Consider the following 17474-nt stretch of genomic DNA (forward strand, 5'->3'; position numbering starts at 1 on the left):
AGAGTGGAATTAAAATCACATGTCACTTAGGCTAGGCACCAGCTTCAAGGATGAACAAAATCAGAGCTGGGGATGTGGCTCAGGGGATGGAGCACTTTCCCAGCATGGAAGAGGCCCTGGATAGCATCATCAAGGAATGAAAACGGGGCATTGTAGAGAGAATATCTTGTGTCTGTATAGATGTGGCACCTATCAATAAAAATCTGGTGGCTTATGGCTTAGGCAGGAAATAGGCGGTGCGACATCTTGGAGGCAGAAAGGATCTGGGATAGTAACTGGCACGGGAGACTTGCCTAAGAAGATGTGACAAGACCTGAGCACAGGTAACCAGTCACATGGCAGAATGTATATTAGAATAAATAGACTATTTTAAGTTAAGATCTAGTCAGAGAAGAGCCTAGCTATATGGCCAAGGTGTTGGTAAATAAATTTTGAGTCTGAGTTTTATTTTTGGGAACATGGGACTGGGAGGAAGAACCATCAAACTTCTACAGGGCATAGTGGTACATGCCTGCAATCTCAGCACTTGAGAGGTGGAGGCTGGAGGATAGGGGATTCAACATCATTCTCATCTATACAGTGAGTTGGAGGCCAGCCAGGGCTACCTGAGAGAGACCTTGTTTCAGAAATAATAATGAGTCCGGGACTCCGCCGAACTTAGTCTACAGGTTAGAGTGAGGACCACAGAGGCAGACAGCTTCTGGGACAGGCGGGAGCCACAGAACCGCTGAGGCAGCACCCTTTTGGGGCCGCAGACATCCGACACCCTCCCAGCCGGAGAACAGTGACCTGCCCTGCAGGGAGCGCCATCTTGGCTCCGGGACTCCGCCGAACTTAGTCTGTACAGGTCTGCTGACAGAGGATACTCAGAATCCCCAGAAGAACAACCTCTGAACAGAGACAACTATAACAACTCCAGAGATTACCAGATGGCGAGAGGTAAAGGTAAGAATCTTACTAACAGAAACCAAGACCACTCACCATCATCAGGACCCAGCACTCCCACTTCGCCCAGTCCAGGGCACCCCAACACACCTGAAAAACTAGACCTGGATTTAAAAGCATATCTCATGATGATGGTAGAGGACATCAAGGACTTTAAAGAACTACAGGAGAACATGGCTAAAGAGTTACAAGTCCTTAAAGAAAAACAGGAAAACACAACCAAACTGGTAGAAGTCCTTAAAGAGAAACAGGAAAACACATCCAATCAGATGATGGAAATGAACAAAACCATACTAGACCTAAAAAGGGAAGTAGACACAATAAAGAAAACCCAAAATGAGGCAACACTGGAGATAGAAACCCTAGGAAAGAAATCCGGAACCATAGATGCAAGCATCAGCAACAGAATACAAGAGATGGAAGAGAGAATCTCAGGTGCAGAAGATTCCATAGAGAACATGGGCACAACAATCAAGGAAAATGGAAAATGCAAAAAGATCCTAACTCAAAACATCCAGGAAATACAGGACACAATGAGAAGACCAAACCTACGGATAATAGGAGTGGATGAGAATGAAGATTTTCAACTCAAAGGACCAGCAAACATCTTCAACAAAATTATAGAAGAAAACTTCCCAAATCTAAAGAAAGAGATGCCCATGAACATACAAGAAGCCTACAGAACTCCAAATAGGCTGGACCAGAAAAGAAATACCTCCCGACACATAATAATCAGAACAACAAATGCACTAAATAAAGATAGAATACTAAAAGCAGTAAGAGAAAAAGGCCAAGTAACATATAAAGGCAAGCCTATCAGAATTACACCAGATTTTTCACCAGAGACTATGAAAGCTAGAAGATCCTGGACAGATGTTATACAGACACTAAAAGAACACAAATTCCAGCCCAAGCTACTATACCCAGCCAAACTCTCAATTAACATAGATGGAGAAACCAAAGTATTCCACGACAAAGCCAAATTCACACATTATCTCTCCACGAATCCAGCCCTTCAAAGGATAATAACAGAAAAAAAACAATACAAGGACAGGAACCACGCCCTAGAAACAACAAGAAGGTAATCCCTCAACAAACCTAAAAGAAGACAGCCACAAGAACAGAATGCCAACTTTAACAACAAAAATAACAGGAAACAACAATTACTTTTCCTTAATATCTCTTAATATCAATGGACTCAACTCCCCGATAAAAAGACATAGACTAACAAACTGGCTACACAAACAAGACCCAACATTTTGCTGCTTACAAGAAACTCATCTCAGAGAAAAAGATAGACACTACCTCAGAATGAAAGGCTGGAAAACAATTTTCCAAGCAAATGGTCTGAAGAAACAAGCTGGAGTAGCCATTCTAATATCAGATAAGATTGACTTCCAACCCAAAGTCATCAAAAAAGACAGGGAGGGGCACTTCATACTCATCAAAGGTAAAATCCTCCAAGAGGAACTATCAATCCTGAATATCTATGCTCCAAATACAAAGGCAGCCTCATTCATTAAAGAAACTTTAGTAAATCTCAAAGCACACATTGCACCTCATACAATAATAGTGGGAGACTTCAACACACCACTTTCACCAATGGACAGATCATGGAAACAGAAACTAAACAGGGACACAGTGAAACTAACAGAAGTTATGGATCAAATGGATCTGGCAGATATCTACAGAACATTTTACCCTAAAACAAAAGGATACACCTTCTTCTCAGCACCTCATGGTACCTTCTCCAAAATTGACCACGTAATTGGGCACAAAACAGGACTCAACAGATACAAAAACATTGAAATTGTCCCATGCATCCTATCAGATCACCATGGACTAAGGCTGATCTTCAATAACAAAATAAATAATAGAAAGCCAACCTTCACGTGGAAACTGAACAACACTCTTCTCAATGATACCTTGGTCAAGGAAGGAATAAAGAAAGAAATTAAGGACTTTTTAGAGTTCAATGAAAATGAAGCCACAACATACCCAAACTTATGGGACGCAATGAAAGCATTTCTAAGAGGAAAACTCATAGCTCTGAGTGCCTCCAAAAGGAAACTAGAAAGAGCTCACATTAGCAGCTTGACAACACACCTAAAAGCACTAGAACAAAAGGAAGCAAATTCACCCAAGAGGAGTAGACGGCAGGAAATAATCAAACTCAGGGGTGAAATCAACCAAGTGGAAACAAGAAAAACTATTCAAAGAATCAACCAATCAAGGAGCTGGTTCTTTGAGAAAATCAACAAGATAGATAAACCCTTAGCCAGACTCACTAGAGGGCACAGGGAAAGCATCCTAATTAACAAAATCAGAAATGAAAAAGGAGACATAACAACAGATCCTGAAGACATCCAAAACACCATCAGATCCTTCTACCAAAGGCTATACTCAACAAAACTGGAGAACCTGGATGAAATGGAGAAGTTCCTAGACAGATACCAGGTACCAAAGTTGAATCAAGATCAGGTTAATGATCTAAACAGCCCTATATCCCCCAAAGAAATAGAAGCAGTCATTAATAGTCTCCCAACCAAAAAAAGCCCAGGACCAGATGGGTTTAGTGCAGAGTTCTATCAGACCTTCAAAGAAGATCTAATCCCAGTTCTTCACAAACTATTCCACAAAATAGAAACAGAAGGTACTCTACCCAACTCATTCTATGAAGCCACAATTACTCTGATACCTAAACCACAAAAAGACCCAACAAAGATAGAAAACTTCAGACCAATATCCCTTATGAATATTGATGCAAAAATCCTCAATAAAATTCTTGCTAACCGAATCCAAGAACACATCAAAACAATAATCCATCCTGACCAAGTAGGTTTCATCCCAGGGATGCAGGGATGGTTCAATATACGGAAATCCATCAACGTAGTCCAGTATATAAACAAACTCAAAGACAAAAACCACATGGTCATCTCGTTAGATGCGGAAAAAGCATTTGACAAGATCCAACACCCATTCATGATAAAAGTCTTGGAAAGATCAGGAATTCAAGGCCCATACCTAAACATGATAAAAGAAATCTACAGCAAACCAGTAGCCAACATCAAAGTAAATGGTCAGAAGCTTGAAGCAATCCCTCTAAAATCAGGGACTAGACAAGGCTGTCCACTTTCTCCATACCTATTCAACATTGTACTTGAAGTCCTAGCCAGAGCAATTCGACAACAAAAGGAGATCAAAGGGATACAAATTGGAAAAGATGAAGTCAAAATATCACTCTTTGCAGATGATATGATAGTATATATAAGTGACCCTAAAAATTCCACCAGAGAACTCCTAAGCCTGATAAACAGCTTCGGTGAAGTAGCTGGATATAAAATTAACTCAAACAAATCAATGGCCTTTCTCTACACAAAGAATAAACAGGCTGAGAAAGAAATTAGGGAAACAACACCCTTCTCAATAGTCACAAATAATATTAAATATCTTGGCGTGACTCTAACTAAGGAAGTGAAAGATCTGTATAATAAAAACTTCAAGTCTCTGAAGAAAGAAATTATAGAAGATCTCAGAAGATGGAAAGATCTCCCATGCTCATGGATTGGCAGGATCAACATTGTAAAAATGGCTATCTTGCCAAAAGCAATCTACAGATTCAATGCAATCCCCATCAAAATTCCAAATCAATTCTTCAACGAATTAGAAAGTGCAATCTGCAAATTCATCTGGAATAACAAAAAACCTAGGATAGCAAAAACTCTTCTCAAGGATAAAAGAACCTCTGGTGGAATCACCATGCCGGACCTAAAGCTCTACTACAGAGCAATTGTGATAAAAACTGCATGGTACTGGTATAGTGACAGACAAATAGACCAATGGAATAGAATTGAAGACCCAGAAATGAACCCACACACCTATGGTCACTTGATCTTCGACAAGGGAGCTAAAAACATCCAGTGGAAGAAAGACAGCATTTTCAACAAATGGTGCTGGCACAACTGGTTGTTAACATGTAGAAGAATGCGAATCGATCCATTCCTATCTCCTTGTACTAAGGTCAAGTCTAAGTGGATCAAGGATCTTCACATAAAACCAGAGACACTGAAACTTATAGAGGAGAAAGTGGGGAAAAGCCTTGAAGATATGGGTACAGGGGAAAAATTCCTGAATAGAACAGTAATGGCTTGTGCTGTAAGATCGAGAATTGACAAGTGGGACCTCATGAAACTACAAAGCTTCTGCAAGGCTAAAGACACCATCAATAAGACAAAAAAACCACTAACAGATTGGGAAAGGATCTTCACCTATCCTAAATCAGATAAGGGACTAATATCCAATATATATAAAGAACTCAAGAAGGTGGACTCCAGAAAGTCAAATAACCCCATTAAAAAATGGGGCTCAGAACTGAACAAAGAATTCTCGCCTGAGGAATACCGAATGGCAGAGAAACACCTGAAAAAATGTTCAACATCCTTAATCATCAGGGAAATGCAAATCAAAACAACCCTGAGATTCCACCTCACACCAGTCAGAATGGCTAAGATCAAAAATTCAGGTGACAGCAGTTGCTGGCGAGGATGTGGAGAAAGAGGAACACTCCTCCATTGTTGGTGGGATTGCAAGCTTGTACAACCACTCTGGAAATCAGTCTGGCGGTTCCTCAGAAAATTGGACATAGTACTACCGGAGGATCCAGCAATACCTCTCCTGGGCATATATCCAGAAGATGTCCCAACCGGTAAAAAGGACACATGTTCCACTATGTTCATAGCAGCCCTATTTATAATAGCCAGAAGCTGGAAAGAACCCAGATGTCCCTCAACAGAGGAATGGATACAGAAATTATGGTACATTTACACAATGGAGTACTACTCAGCTATTAAAAAGAATGAATTTATGAAATTCCTAGCCAAATGGATGGACCTGGAGGGCATCATCTTGAGTGAAGTAACACAATCACAAAAGAACTCACACAATATGTATTCACTGATAAGTGGATATTAGCCCAAAACTTAGGATACCCAAGATTTAAGATACAATTTGCTAAACGCATGAAACTCAAGAAGAATGAAGACCAAAGTGTGGACACTGTGCACCTTCTCAGAATTGGGAACAAAACACCCAGGGAAGGAGTTACAGAGACAAAGTTCGTAGCGGTGATGAAAGGATGGACCATTTAGAGACTGCCGTACCCAGGGATCCATCCCATAATCAACTTCTAAACGCTGACACCATTGCATACACTAGCAAGATTTTGCTGAAAGGACCCAAATATAGCTGTATCTTGTGAGACGATGCTGGGGCCTAGCAAACACAGGAGTGGATGTTCACAGTCAGCTATTGGATGTATCACAGGGCTCCCAATGGAGAAGCTAGAGAAAGTACCCAAGGAGCTAAAGGGATCTGCAACCCTATTGTTGGAACAACATGATGTACTAACTAGAACCCCGGAGCTCTTGTCTCTAGCTGCATATGTATCGAAAGATGGCCTAGTCAGCCATCAATGGAAAGAGAGGCCCATTGGACTTGCAAACTTTATATGCCCCAATATAGGGGAATGCCAGGGCCAAAAGAATGGGAATGGGTGGATAGGGAAGTGGGGGGGGGCGCTATGGGGGACTTTTGGGATAGCATTGGAAACGTAATTGAGGAAAATATGTAATAAAAATATTAAAAAAAAAAAAAAAAGAACCAGGGGAATGCCAGGACCAAGAAGAAGTGGGAGTGGGTGGGTAGGGGAGTGGGAGGGGGGTCTGGGGGACTTTGGGGATAGCATTTGAAATGTAAATGAAGAAAATACCTAATTAAAAAAAATAAATTGAAAAAATAAATAAATAAAAAATAAAAGCTAGAAAAAAAAAAAAAAAGAAATAATAATGATTCTGAGTGAAGTAACCCAGACCCAGAAAGACAAATGGCATGTGTTCTCTCACATTTGTGGGTGCTAGCTTTGAATCTTTACATATGTGTGTTTAAATTGGAGTACCATAGAGGTCAGGAAAATAGTAAGAGGTAGGCAGGCTTTCAAGGGAGAGGAGATTGAATGCAGATGGTGTAAAGAAGAAATGGGGGAGGGGTAATGGAGCCAGGAGGACAAAGTGAGCTGAGTGGGAGGACAGGGTAAAGGACAAAGTATGGACAGAGATGATTGCCTACCATCTCAGGTGTGCACCTGAGTGCTGGGGTCTCAGACACAGAATAAAAATACTCATTTAAAAACTGGGATCTGCAAAAATTCAGGTGACAGCAGATGCTGGCGAGGATGTGGAGAAAGAGGAACACTCCTTCATTGTTGGTGGGATTGCAAGCTGGTACAACCACTCTGGAAATCAGTTTGGTGGTTCCTCAGAAAATTGGACATAATACTACCAGAGGATCCAGCAATACCTCTCCTGGGCATATATCCAGAAGATGTTCCAACCGGTAAGAAGGACACATGCTCCACTATGTTCATAGCAGCCTTATTTATAATAGCCAGAAGCTGGAAAGAACCCAGATGCCCCTCAACAGAGGAATGGATACAGAAAATGTGGTACATTTACACAATGGAGTACTACTCAGCTATTAAAAAAATGAATTTATGAAATTCCTAGGCAAATGGATGGATCTGGAGGGCATCATTCTGAGTGAGGTAACATATTCACAAAGGAACTCACACAATATGTACTCACTGATAAGTGGATATTAGCCCAAAAACTTAGGATACCCAAGATATAAGATATAATTTGTTAAACGCATGAAACTCAAGAAGAACGAAGAGCAAAGTGTAGACACTGTGCCCCTTCTTGGAATTGGGAACAAAACACCCATGGAAAGAGTTACAGAGATAAAGTTTGGAGCTGTGAAGAAAGGATGGACCATCTAAAGACTGCCATATCCAGGGATCCATCCCATAATCAGCTTCCAAACGCTGACACCATTGCATACACTAGCAAGATTTTGCTGAAAGGACCCAGATATAGCTGTCTCTTGTGAGACAATGCCGGGGCCTAGCAAACACAGAAGTGAATGCTCACAGTCAGCTATTGGATGGATCACAGGGCCCCCAATGGAGGAGCTAGAGAAAGTACCCAAGGAGCTAAAGGGAACTGCAACCCCATAGGTGGATCATTATTATGAACTAACCAGTACCCCAGAGCTCTTGTCTCTAGCTGCATTTGTATCAAAAGATGGCCTAGTAGGCCATCACTGGAAAGAGAGGCCCATTGGACTTGCCAACTTTATATGCCCCAGTACAGGGGAATGCCAGGGCCAAGGGGTGAGGGGGGGGACTGGGGGGGAGTTTATTGGGGACTTTTTGGATAGCATTGGAAATGTAATTGAGGAAATTACCTAATAAAAAAAAAGGAAAAAAATTAAAAAATAAAAAAATTAAAAATAAATAAAAACTGGGATCTGCACCCAGAGCTAAGGCTGTTCTACAGCCCTCTGTATAGGGGTCCCACCAGGAAAGAGATTGTTTGTGCTGACACAGGCTTACAGGACCACAGAAAGGACAAGCTCCAGCCAGAGACAGCAAGATCAACTAACACCAGAGATAACCAGATGGTGAAAGGCAAGCACAAGAACCTTACCAACAAAAACCAAGGCTACATCAGAACCCAGTTCTCCCACCACAGCAAGTCCTGGATACCCCAACACACCAGAAAAGCAAGATTTGGATTTAAAATCACATCTCATGATGCTGATACAGGATTTTAAGATGGACATAAATAACTCACTTAAAGGAATACAGGAGCAGAGGTAAACAGAAGCCCTTAAAGAGGAAACACAAAAATCCCTTAAAGACTTACAGGAAAACAAAAACAAACAGGTGAAGGAATTGAACAAAACCATCCAGGATCTAAAAATGGAAGTAGAAATAATAAAGAAATCACAAAGGGAGACAACTCTGGAGATAGAAACCCTAGGAAAGAAATTAGGCACCATAGATGTGAGCATCCGCAACAGAATACAAGAGATAGAAAAGAGAATCTCAGGTGCAGAAAATACCATAGAAAACAATGACACAACAGTCAAAAAATGCAAAATGCAAAAAGATCCTAACCCAAAACATCCAGGAAATCCAGGACACAATGAGAAGACCAACCCTAAGGATAATAGGTAAAGGGCCAGTAAATATCTTCACAAAATTATACAAGGAAACTTCCCTAACCTAAAGAAAGAGGTACCCATGAAGATAAAAGAAGACTACAGAAGTCCAAATTCCTCCCGTCACATAATAATCAAAACAGCAAATGCACAAAACAAAGAAAGAATATTAAAAGCAGTAAGGGAAAAAAAGTCAAGTAACATATAAAGGCAGACCTATCAGAATTGCACTAGATTTTTTACCAGAGATTATAAAAGCCAGAAGATCCTGGTCAGACATCATACAGACCCTAAGAGAACACAAATGTCAGCCCAGGCTACTATACCCAGCAAAACTCTCAATTACTATGGATGGAAAAACCAAGATAGCCCATGACAAAGACACATTTACACAATATCTTTCCACAAATCCAGCCCTACAAAGGAAGATAAAAGGAAAACTCCGACACAAGGAGGGAAACTACACCCTAGAAAAAGCAATAAAATAATCTTCTTTTTAACAAACCAAAAAGAAGATAGCCACATAAACATAATTCCACCTCCTACAACAACAACAAACAAGAATAAGCCATCACTTTTCCTTAATATCCCTTAATATCAATAGACTCAATTCCCCCAATAAAAAGACATAGACTAAGAGACTGGATACATAAATAGGACCCAACATTTTGCTGCATACAGGAAGCCCACCTCAGTGACAAAGACAGACACTACCTCAGAGTATAAGGAAATGATCCAAAGAAACAAGCTGTAGTAGTCATTCTAATATGGAATAAAATTGACTTTCAACCAAAAGTTATCAAAAAAGATAAGGAGGGACACTTCATACTCATCAAAGGAAAATCTACCAAGATGAACTCTCAATTCAGAACATCTATGCTCCAAATGCAAGAGCACCCACATTCATTAAGGAAACTTTAATAAAGCTCAAAGCACACATTGCACCGCACACAATAATAATAGGAGACTTCAACACCCCGCTCTCATCAATGGACAGGTCATGGAAACACAAAATAAACAGACTCACAGTGAAACTAACAGAAGTTATGAACCAAATGGATTTAGCAGTTATCTATAAAACTTTTAATCCTAAAACAAAAGAATATACCTTCTTCTCAGCACCTCACAGTAATTTCTCCAAAACTGACCGTATAATCGGTCACAAAACAGGCCTAAACAGATACAAGAAGATTGAAATAATCCCATGCATCCTGTCAGATCGCCATGGACAAAGGCTGGTGTTCAATAACAAGAAAAACAACAGAAAGCCCACATACACGTGGAAGCTGAACAACACTCTACTCAATAATAACTTGGTCAAGGTAGAAATAAAGAAGTGAAAGACTTTCTAGAGTTTAATGAAAATGAAGCCACAATATACCCAAACTTGTGAGACACAATGAAAGGAGTCCTAAGAGGAAAACTCATAGCTCTGAGTGCCTCCAAAAAAGAAACCGGAAAGTGCACACACTACCAGCTTGACAGCACATCTGAAAGCTAAAGAACAAAAAGAGGCAAATACACCCAAGAGAAGTAGACAGCAGGAAATAATCAACTCAGGGCTAAAGCCAACCGAAGAAAAACAAAAAGAACTATACAAAGAATCAACAAAACCAGGAGCTGGTTTTTTTGAGAAAATCAAAAGATATAAAAACCCTTAGTCAGACTAAACAGAGGGCACAGGGACAGTATCCAAATTAACAAATTCAGAAGTGAAAACGGAGACATAACAACAGAACCTGAGGAAATCCAAAACATCATCAGATCCTACTACAAAAGGCTATACTCAACAAAACTGGAAAACCTGGATGAAATGGACAATTTTCTAGACAGATACCAGGTACCAAAGTTAAATCAAGATCAGATAAACCATCTAAACAGTCCCATATCCCCTAAAGAAATAGAAGCAGTCATTAATAATCTAACCAAAAAAAAAAAGCCCAGGATGGGTTTAGTGCAGAGTTCTATCAGACTTTCAAAGAAGACCTAATTCCAATACTCCTCAAACTATTCCACAAAATAGAAACAGAAGGCATTCTACTTAATTGGTTCTATGATGCCACAATTACTCTGATACCTAAACCACACAAAGACCCAACAAGGAAAGAGAACATCAGACCAATTTCCCTTATGAATATTGATGCAAAAATACTCAATAAAACTCTTGCAAACTGAATCCAAGAACACATCAAAATGATCATCCATCATGATCAAGTAGGCGTCATACCAAGAATGCAGGGATGGTTCAGTATTCATAAATACACCAACGTAATTCACTACATAACAAACTGGGGAAAAAAAACACATGATCATTTTATTAGATGCTGAAAAAGCATTTGACGAAATCCAGTACCCCTTCATGATAAAAGTTTTGGAAAGATCAGGAATTCAAGGCCCATACCTAAACCCAGTAAAAGCAATCTACAGGGAACCAATAGCCAATATCAAACTAAATGGAGAGAAACTTGAAGCAATCCCACTAAAATCAGGGACTAGACAAGGCTGCCCACTTTCTCTCTACCTATTCAATATAGTACTCAAAGTCCTAGCCAGAGCAATTAGACAACAAAAGGAGATCAAGGGGATACAATTTGGAAAGCAAGAAGTCAAAATATCACTACTTGCAGATGATATGATAGTATATATAAGTGACCCTAAAAATTCCACCAGAGAATTCCTAAACCTGATAAACAACTTCAGTGCAGTAACTGGATATAAAATTAACTCAAACAAATCAGTGGCCTTCCTCTACTCATAGGGTAAACAGGCTGAGAAAGAAATTAAGAAAACAACTCCTGTCACAATAATCACAAATAATATAAAATAGCTTAGTGTGACTCTAACTAAGCAAGTGAAAGTTCTGTATGACAAGAATTGCAAGTCTCTGAAGAAAGAAATTGAAGAAGATCTCAGAAGATAGAAAGATCATCCATGCTCATGGATTGGCAGGATTAATATAGTCAAAATGGCCATCTTGGTGAAAGCAATCTACAGATTCAATGCAATTCCCATCAATATTCCAACTCAATTCTTCATAGAATTAGAAAGAGAAATTTGCAAATTCATCTGGAATAACAAAAGACCCAGGATAGCAAAAACTATTCTCAACAATAAAAGAAGTTCTGGGGAAATCACGATCCCTGACTTCAAGCTGTGCTACAGAGCAATTGTGATAAAAACTGCATGGTACTGGTACTGAGACAGGCAGGTAGATAAATGGAATAAAATTGAAGACCTAGAAATGAACCCACACACCTATGGTCACTTGATCTTTGACAAAGAAGCTAAAAACCATCCAGTGGAAAAAACACAGCATTTTCAACAAATGGTGCTGGCTCAACTGGCGGTTATCATGTAGAAGAATGCGAATCGATCCATTCTTATCTCCTTGTACAAAGCTCAAGTCCAAGTGAATCAAGGAACTCCACATAAAACCAGAGACACTGAAACTAATAGAGGAGAAAGTGGGGAGGAGCCTCGAGCACCTGGGCACAGGGAAATTCCGTAACAGTCTAGGCTCTAATAAGATCAAGAACCAACAACTGGGACCTCATAAAATTCCAAGGCTTCTGTAAGGGAAAGGAACTGTCAATAGGAGAGAAATAGCAGCCAACAACTTAGGAAAAGGTTTCTACCAACCCTACATATGATCGATACATACAAAGAACTCAAGAAGTTAGACTCCAAAGAAGCAAATAACCCTATTATAAATGGGGTACAGAGCTAAACCAAGAATTCTCAAATAAGGACTACTGAATGGCTGAGAAGCACCTAAAGAAATGTTCAACATCCTTAGTCATCAGGGAAATGCAAATCAAAACAACCCTGACATTCCACCTCACACCAGTCAGAATGGTTAACATCAAAAACTCAGGTGACAGCAGATGCTGGGTTGAATTTGGAGAAAGAGGAACACTCCTCCACTGCTGGTGAGATTGCAAGCTTGTACAACCACTCTGGAAATCAGATTGGCAGTTCCTCAGAAAATTGGACATAGTACTACCTGAGGACCCAGCAATACCACTCCTGGGCAAATACCCAGAAGATGTTCCAACATAAAATAAGGACACATGTTCCACTATGCTCACAGCAGCTTTATTTATAACCAGAAGCTGGAAAGAACCCAGATGTCCCTCAACAGAGGAATGGATACAGAAAATGTGGCACATTTACACAATGGAGTACTACTCAGCTATTAAAAATGATGAACTTGCCAGGTGTGATGATGCACATCTTTATTCCCAGCACTTGGGAGGCAGAGGCAGGCGAATTTCTGAGTTCAAGGCCAGCCTGGTCTACAGAGTGAGTTCCAGGACAGCCAGGGCTACACAGAGAAACCCCGTCTCAAAAAAAAAAAATGAATTCATGAAATTCTTAGACAAATGGATGGAACTAGAAAATATCATCCTGAGAGGTAACCCAGTCACAAAAGAACACACATGGTATGCACTCACTGATAAGTGGATATTAACCCAGAAGCTCAGAATACCCAAGATACAATTCACAGACCACATGAAGCTCAAGAAGAAGGCAGACCAAAGTGTGGAATCTTCAGTCCTTCTTAGAAGGGGAAACAAATTACCCATGAGAGGAGATACAGAGACAAAGTGTGGAGCAGAGACTGAAGGAAAGGCCATCCAGAGACTACCCCACCTCGGGATCCATCCCATATACAGTCACCAAACCCAGACACTATTGTGGATGCCAACAAGTGCTTGCTGACAGGAGCCCGATATAGCTATCTGAGAGGCTCTGCTAGAGCCTGACAAATACAGAAATGCATGCTCACAACCAACGTTGGACTGAGCACAGGGTTCCCAATGAAGGAGCTAGCGAAAGGACCGAAGGAGCTGAAGGGGTTTGCAGCCCCATAGGAGGAACAACAATGTGAACCAACCAGTATCCCCAGAGCTCCTAGGGACTAAACCACCAATCAAAGAAAACACATGGAGGGCCCCATTGCTCCAGCCTCATATGTAGCAGTGGATGGCCTAGTTAGTCATCAATGGGAGGAGAGGCCATTGGTCCTGTGACAGATCAATGCCCCAGTGTAGGGAAATGCCAGGGCCAGGACCTGGAGTGGGTGGGTTGGTGAGCAGGGAGAAGGGGAAGGGGATAGGGGATTTTCAGAGGGGAAACCAGAAAAAGGGATAACATTTGAAATGTAAATAAAGAAAATATCTAATAAAAAAAAGAAACAGAGCCAAAAATAAAAGAAAACTGGACACTTTTTAAATTCATCTGCCTTTATTTTATATGCATTGGTGCATTGCCTGCATGTATGTCTATGTGAGGGTGTCAGAATTTGGAATTACGGACAGTTGTGAGTTGCCATGTGGGTGCAGGGATTTGAACCCGGGTCCTCTGGAAGAGCAGTCAGTGCCCTGAATCACTGAGTCAAACTGAAAGTTTTAAATTACATTTATTTTCATATGTGTGTGAGACAGACAGGCAGGCAGGCAGATAGACAGACAGATGAAAGAGAGAGATCATATATAAAAGTCAGAAAACAAATTGCAGAAGTCTGTTGGCTCTTTCAGTCTTAATTGAAGTGCTTGGTGTCAAACATTTTTGACAGCTGGGATATCTCTACAGAGCACCCTCCAAAGATCTTAAAATATAAAATCAATCCATTAAAAATATGTTACTGGGGGCTGGAGAGATGGCTCAGCCGTTAAGAGCACTCACTGACTGCTCTTTTAGAGGTCCTGAGTTCAAATCCCAGCAACCACATTGTGGCTCACAACCATCTATAATGAAATCCGATGCCCTCTTCTGGTGTGTTGGAAGACAGCTATAATGTACTCATATAAATTAATATATATATATATGTATATATACATGCATACATATATATGCATATGTATGTATGTATGTATGTATGTATGTATGTATGTATGTATGTATGTATGTTACTGATGTGAAGTATGCAATTATTCACAGCCAACTAGACAGGCACAGGCATCAGCAGAGTCATACCAACTCTGACCACCAGAGGGCACGCCAGGTTTAGTTGCTTGTGGGTTTGGCTTCCCAAACTCCTTTACATCCTTTCAAAGTATGGAGGACTCCTAAAGTAGGCCAAATGAAATGGAGAAGTTGGGCATGATAACCCACTCCCAGCACTTGAGGGTCAAAGGCAGGAGTATCAGGAGTTCAAGGTCAGCCTCTACAAAAGTGGTTCTCAACTTCTGAGTCACAGGAGGGGCAGGGACATCGAATGATCCTTTCATAAAGATGGCATGTCAGATATCCTGTATATCAGATATTTATGTTACAATTCCTAACAGTATCAGAATTACAGTTATGAAGTAGCAATGAAAATAATGTTATGATTGGGGGTCAACACGATTGAGGAACTGAATTAAAGGATCACTGCATTAGAAAGGGTGAGAGCCACTGATCTAGGATTTACTGAGTTCAGGGCCACCCTAGGCCAAAGTGATCACACACACACACACACACACACACACACACACACACACACACAGGAGCTTACACAGAGATGCCCTGCATGGTGGACCCATGAAAATCCCATGCCAGGTGCAGGATACCTCCCTAGGAGCTGTTGGCTGTAGGGCCCTTAAAAGCCCCAAAAGTGGTAGAGGCTTGTCATTAGCCACCCATGAGAACTAGACGATAAGGCCCTGCTGCAGAAGACACAGAGAAATCAAGCTGGAAGTGATCTGGAAGCGACCTTCCTGCTGGCTAGAGTTCACAGTGCTACTGGAAGGTGGTGTGCAGATCACTGAGGGGGGAGTTATCAGTGATCTCACTCAGCGATGGCCCTGCTTGCTGTGATACTGGCCCACAAGGCAAAGCGTGTGCAGCACTGCAGTAGCGCCATGAGTGGTCCAGGCGTAACCAACCACTTCCTCCTTGGATCTGAGACCCAATCCGTACCATGGGATTCACACCTGGTACTATAAGCCTAGCCAAAAATTTATGGCTAAGGGGTCATGGGCCCTATGAGAGAATTCACTACTGATGTTTTCTTAAACAAACATGTAGTCAAACTGCCTTGTAAACGTTTCTGTTTATACCCACAGACTAATGCAGCTTTGGCAGAAGAAGTCTGTTCTGGAAGCAGGCAACAGTTAAAGCAGAAATTGATAAATGCCCAAATAGCTGCAAATAAGGGAATGTTTAGTACTCAGACCTAAACAAGACATCTCTATCACCAAAGAAAAGGAGGTGATGGAAAGGTTGTAAGAACCAGAAGACAGGGAAGAGAACCCCAAAATGTTGTTTTCTGGAGCATTTTACGAGGTCATTGTGAACACTCAGCAACCATGGCTACCTGCACAAGACCTTCCCCCAAACAACCCCCAAAAGACATGAAAGCAGGAAGGGGACTCATTGGGAAAGGGATAGGAGTCAGCAAGAGCAAGAAGGGAATGAGAGAAGTTAAAGGGGAGCTGAGTGGTGGTGGCACAAGCCTTCAATCCCAGCACTCAGGAGGCAGAGGCAGGTAGATCTCTGAGTTCAAGGCCAGCCTGGTCTACAGAGTGAGTTCCAGGATAGCCAGGGCTACACAGAGAAACCCTGTGTCAAAAATCAAAAAAGAAAAGAAACAAAGAAATCAAAAGAAAAGAAAAACTGGGCCAGGCGGTGGTGGCGCATGCCTTTAATCCCAGCACTCGGGAGGCAGAGGCAGGCGGATTTCTGAGTTCGAGGCCAGCCTGGTCTGCAAAGTGAGTTCCAGGATAGCCAGGGCTACACAGAGAAACCCTGTCTTGAAAAAAAAAAAAAAAACAAAAAAAAGAAAAGAAAAACTGAGAGGGAATCAATTTAACACCAATCCATTGTGTGGGATTATTTTAAAATTAAATTTATAATAATAAAATATAACATCAGAGCAAGTCTCCTATCACATATCCGTGACCATGGAAACTGTCAGTGTACACGGTGAGAAGAGTGTGGCAAGAGCATCTTACTAGTGTTATAAAAACAGCTTTGGAGACCAGTGAGGGTGGGAGGATCACTGAACATGCCCCAGAGCACCCCTCACAGACCTGCACATTCTATTTTGAGGATTTCAGCTCTCTGCTTTCAGTTCTGACCTCCAGTTAACTCAGCACTCCTCAATGACAATTACTGTCAAGTCATTTTTTTATTATTGTGAAATATAATACACACGTAGGGTAGTTGCTCTGCGAGCCAGATTGCTAAAAAGAACAATGGAGCTCAAACTTGGTGGTAGTGCCCCTGTCCCCTGCTTAGAATCCCCCAGTGAGGGGCTGAGGGCGTAGCTCAGTGGTAGAGCCCCTGACTCCTGCTTAGAATCCCCCAGTGAGGGGCTGGGCGCGTGGCTCAGTGGTAGAGCCCCTGACTCCTGCTTAGAATGCCCCAGTGAGGAGCTAGGGGTGTGGCTCAATGGCAGAGCACCTGCCTAGAATCCCCCAGTGAGGGGTTGGGAACGTGGCTCAGTGGTAGAGCATCTGCCTAGAATCTCAATATCACAGTGAAGA

This window comes from Mus caroli, unplaced genomic scaffold (genome assembly GCF_978045245.1).
Source record: "Mus caroli unplaced genomic scaffold, Mus_caroli_1 scaffold_8, whole genome shotgun sequence".
NCBI classification, from domain to species: domain Eukaryota; kingdom Metazoa; phylum Chordata; class Mammalia; order Rodentia; family Muridae; genus Mus; species Mus caroli.